Below are 5,666 nucleotides of genomic sequence, written 5' to 3' on the forward strand. Positions count from 1 at the left end.
TACTGCAATATTATTTTGTTATTTTTCCTTGGAGGAATCTACATTTTAGCTTTCCCTCCCTTCACTTTGGTGGAAGTATCTTTTATTAGATCATTGTTTTTTTCCAAGCACTTAGTGTCCAATGAGTGCATCTATATTTGTGCCTGAGATTTAACCATGACTTTGTTTGCATTTGCTCTTCAGTTTAAGTGTGAGTCAGGGAATATATGCTTTTTAGACTATTATGTTTTATAATTATTTCAGCTATGAAAATTATGATGCATGGATTTTTGTGGGTTTCTTTGGTCATATCCTAATAATAAATTTAAGGAAGTGTAAAATATTGTGAAATAATGCATACCCTATGTCACAAGTGATAGCTTCCTCTGAAAGATAAGGTGGTCATTGGAAGCATAAACTTTGGTAGTAAAGTACCTGGGTTTGGATTAAAACATTTAGGAGTTTACTGATCTTGGATAACCTATTTAACAAATTTAACTCTTTTGTTTATATTTGGAAGGGAGTTGGAAAATGCGCTGCTTTGAAAGTGTTCTGTACCCCAGAAAAGCCACGTTCTTTAATCCTCATTCAATATTGCTGGGTGCAATCTTTTTGATTAACCTGTTTCTTTGAAGATGTGACCCACTCTATTCTGGGTGGGACCTTTTGATTAGTTAGTTTCCTTGGAGATGTGTCTCCACCCATTCAAGATGGTTGTTTACTGGAGTCCTTTAAGAGGGAACCATTTGCAAAAAGCTTTAGAGCCCACACAGTCAGAGACATTTGGAGATGAAGGAAAATGACCCTGGTGGAGTTTCATGAAACAAGAAGCTGGGAGAGAAAGCTACTAGATGTCATCATCTCCAGATGTTGGTAATGTGAAAATGAAGTCATTAAAGAGGAAATGTCCTGGCCAATGGTTTTAGAGTTGTAACTTGATTCCAAATGACTGTACAATCACTTTAATTGAATTATGATGGGGTCTAATTTACCATTCTAAGTTGCAATTTTCAGGCTCTGCTTGAATGAGTTTTAGCACTTTTACTTCTACACAGAAAAATAAGGGTAGTTTTCACGGATATTTTAGGTAGAGTAGCAGGGCAATTCTGCTAAAATGTGCTTATGTAGCATTATATTTTGAATACAATATAACCTTTTGTGTAAGTACATAGTAGATCTCTAAAACATACATATATTCTAACTGCACCTTAAATCCTATTAAACTAAATCTAGGACACACTTCTCTACATATGATTAATGCAAACCCATGGTCTGTTTGATTTTACTTAAATATGTCATTCCTTTTGAGGATAATATGAAAGAAAATTGACATAAAGATATGAATGAGAAAATCATATTATAAAATAGTTGCGTCTGAAACCTCTTGACCTTAAATTATAAACATGATAAAATTAAACTTTCTTTTTTGAAAAAAAATTTATTAAATTTTGATATTGACAGGAGGTATGTGCTAACAAAGGATGGACCAGAAAAATGGAAGTTCTTTTACTGGATTTATTTTGTTAGGTTTCTCTGATAGACCGCAACTGGAACTAGTTCTCTTCATGGTTCTTTTGATTTTCTATATCTTCACTTTGCTGGGAAAAATGACCATCATTGTATTGTCCCAAGTGAACCCCCATCTTCACACCCCTATGTACTTTTTTCTCTCCAACCTAAGCTTTCTGGACCTGTGTTACACTACCAGCATTGTTCCACAGCTCCTGGTTAACCTCAGCGGAAAGGACAAATCCATCTCCTATGCTGGTTGTGTAGTTCAGCTCTATATCTCTCTGGGCTTGGGGGGTACGGAATGTATTCTCTTGGGGGTTATGGCTTTTGACAGGTATGCAGCTGTTTGCAGGCCTCTCCACTACACAGTAATCATGTACCCTCGCCTCTGTGCCCTGATGGCTTCTGCTTCCTGGCTTGCTGGTTTTGCCAAGTCCTTATTGCAGACGGTGCTCATCTTCCTGTTACTACTTTGTGGAAGAAATAAATTAGACCACTTTCTTTGTGAGGTGTCCCCATTGCTCAAGCTTGCCTGTGTTGACACGGCTGTGAATGAATCTGAGCTCTTTTTTGTTGGTGTCATCATTCTTCTCGTGCCTGTTGCACTAATCCTGGTCTCCTATGGTCGGATTGTCAGGGCGGTCTTACGGATAAAGTCAACAGCGGGGCAGAGGAAAGCTTTTGGGACATGTGGCTCTCACCTCATAGTGGTGTCCTTGTTCTATGGTGCGGCCATCTATGCTTATCTCCAGCCCAGCAACAACTACTCTCAGGATCAGGGCAAGTTCATAGCTCTCTTCTATACCATCATTACACCCATGATCAACCCTCTCATATACACTCTGCGGAACAAAGATGTGAAGGGAGCAGTTAAGAAGGTGCTTTGGAAGGACGATGTGTCCACGTGACTTCATTGGAAGGACTCTGAATGTCAGAGCCCTTTATATATGTGTATCTCCATAGGTTATCCAAAATATCCCTGACAACTCTCAAAGGAATTTCCTATTCTAATTCTCTTAGGAAAATAAATGTTCAAAATAATTTCATGGACTCGGGACAACCTCCAAAGATGCTGATCAGTATTTCTAGAGCATCTGTATTATTATTATTTTTTAAAACACTTCTATAAGTTTTTCTTATTTGCACCCATTATAAGGAACATTATTCCATTTCCAATTTCAAAAGACATTCTTAGCAAGATCTTAAAGATGAAGGCAGAGCCATATTAAGGCGTGAATTGCTTGAAATGTTGTAAGGAATATTAACTTCTTTGCATTTTGCAATGATACTTAAATATTATTTTAAAGTATTTTATATTTTTAACTCTATAGTATTCACTTGCATAAGAAACCATAATTTTCACCTGTGCCTTATCTGTGGATGTTTAGTAGACTGTTTTCATTCAACATTTTTATAATGAATTCTGTTAAGAATTCCTGGAATTGCTTCCATTTATGATCCTTTTTTTACATTTGTTTATGAAATATTAATATCAATCTAATATCTGAAAAAGCCATATTAATTTTGTATATTCTATATTTTATAGACTATTTGTCTTCAAAGAGTTTTTTTGAATATTGTTAAGACTCCAAATAAAATATATGCTATTTTGCTATGAGATGCCTAATATCCAGCTACAATAATTTGTAAATGTAAAACAGAAAAAATATGAACATGGGAGGACTGCCATATTTTTATTATAAAATAAATTGTATGGATGTGAATCCTTTATGATATCCCATTTTTCCCTGGAGTATATATGCCTGGGATTTTTCACAATAAATCTATCTACACTTTCTGCTGTAGTACCAAAGAAATAATTCTGTTGGGTTTCAGAAATTTTCAATATCTGTAGTAGAGCTAACAAAATAGGCTAAACTAGTTTAAACTTCCTTCCATTGGAGTGCTTTCTTTTATTAGCAGAATATTTTGGTTAAACTGTCACTCAAGAAATTCATTCATGATAGGAGAATTTCATTCATGATAGGAGAATTTAAGGCAATGTTAAAAGATTATCCTATTAAAAAACAGCAGTTTGTGAGGGTAAGGGGGCTCACAAAACTCCACAAAGACAACTATTCACATACACTCTGTGTGAAATTAAATATTATAATTATAGTTGATGGGACATTTTGAATAAAAAGTATATTTACCTCTTAAGAGCAGTAAGCGATTTTTTTCTTCTGGTTTCCTTGTTAAAAATACTAACATTTCCTTCTTTCTGATTATGAAGAGAAATATAAACATTGATAGCTATGTGTAAGAAAGAGAGAAATGGATATATGTTCTACCCCAATGAGCTTTATGATTTATTTGTTAAAAATAAAAGTTAAATAAGTTGTAAGATAATTAATTGTGGATACAATAAACTAAGAAAGCTGATGCAGGATTGCAAGCTAAATGAATGTAATTGGCCATAGTGTTTGCTTTTAAAGTAGCCAGATATCGATTGGAATGCACTAGAAAGGGTTCCAAGTGAGGTTAGGATTTGAACTGAATCATGAAGGAAGTAGAATATTGCCTATGTAGAGAACAGTGGATGGACCATTCCAAGCAGAAGAAGAGAGCTGAAGTACAGGGCATGTTTGGCTGCATGTGCAGAACTCATGTTGGGAGGTAGCTTGAGATCCGTAATGTGAAATACTCCAGAGGTCAGGCGTAGATCTCCAGATATCATCTTTTAGAGCAAGGATTGAGAAACTTTCTGTAGAGAACCCGATAGCAAATATTTTAGGCTTTTGGGGTCATAAGGTCTCTGTTGCAACTAATCATGCCTGGTGTGGAATACCATTTTAATGTAAAAGCAGTCATGGATAACAGATAAACAAATGAATGTGCTTGTGTTCCAATAAAATTGTATTCATAAAAACAAGCATCTGTATTTGGCTCTTGGGTCATGTTTCCTCACAAGGCGGAAAAATGTATGTCTCAGTTCATGGGTGTGACAAGGTGAAAGAAATGTTGTCCAAAGATAAATCTGTAAGAGATTATAAAATGGAGATAATGGGGGTGATAATAAGGCAGGTATACTGAATCATATTTGCTCCATTTTTATTGCAGAAGTTGTGGATTACAGAACAATCTGCATAAAGTACAGGTTTCCCATACATCACCCTATAATTAGGACTTTGCATTTGTGTTGTTGTGATGCTCAGATTCTGATGTCAACTTGGTCAAATAACAAGTTGTCTGGTGAGGCAAGCACTGGCCTGGCTATTACTGGAAGGATATTTCCTGGCTGGTTGATAATCTGGAAGTCTTGTGTATTGAGACTTCAGTCAGCTGATTGCATCTGTTATCAATTAAAGCATGTTTCCCACATTGAGATAATCCAATCTGCTGAAGACTTTTAAGGCAGAAGAGATACTCTTTCCTGCTTCTTCAGTCAGTGAGCCTCTCCTGTGGAGTTTGTCCAGACACTTCATTGGATCCACCAGCTTTACCGTCTACGATATGGATTTTGGACTCTTTCATTCCCACATACGCATGAGACACATTTATAAATTCCATATTTACAGATCTCTCATTTTGGTTCATTTTTCTAGAGAAGCCTGACTAGCAAAGTTTGGTACAAGGAGAGGTGACTGAGAAAGAATCTTAAAAATGAGTTGTTACAATTGATGTTCTACTCTGACTGGACTCAGAGGCATTGACGACTCTATTTCCAATAATCACGATGACACTGAGAGGCCATGGAGTGAATTGGCAAAGGAGAGACTCAAAATTTCACCATTAGATTTTGTTAATTGTGCGCTTATATGAGGCAAGGCTCTAGATGATAATGTGTTTTGGCACCTTTACAGAGTTTTGTGGAATTAAGGGATACAATGATGTTGGCTGGTTGTTGTTAGATACACTGGATATATTGATGAAAGAAAGGGGTGCGCTGAAACCTTCAAACTTGAAACTTCAGCACTATATGAATAATGTAAAGTTTCCATGTGTGGTCTGAAAGAAAATCTTATTTCCTGTGGTCGCAGACTTGAGATCTCTGAAACCAGACACAAAGCCTCATTTTGTGTGTAGCAGATTTGCAACAAAAGTTAAATCTCAACCTTGCAGGTTTCTACTGTTGAATTAAGGGCTTTGATTGGAAAAGAACTGGATCCTGAAGCCTAGGATGGTGATATATGGCTTGATAAGATGGTGATGGGGAGATGGGATCACTGGAATCT

The 5,666-nt window shown here is 36.2% G+C and overlaps 1 pseudogene; it reads left to right on the forward strand.

The window, feature by feature from the left end:
- Nucleotides 1-1,445: 1,445 nt before the first annotated feature.
- On the forward strand, nt 1,446-2,414 carry LOC143669019 (olfactory receptor 2B8-like; annotated as a pseudogene).
- Nucleotides 2,415-5,666: the final 3,252 nt, after the last annotated feature.

The sequence above is a fragment of the Tamandua tetradactyla genome, chromosome 25 (assembly GCF_023851605.1).
Source record: "Tamandua tetradactyla isolate mTamTet1 chromosome 25, mTamTet1.pri, whole genome shotgun sequence".
NCBI classification, from domain to species: Eukaryota; Metazoa; Chordata; class Mammalia; order Pilosa; family Myrmecophagidae; genus Tamandua; species Tamandua tetradactyla.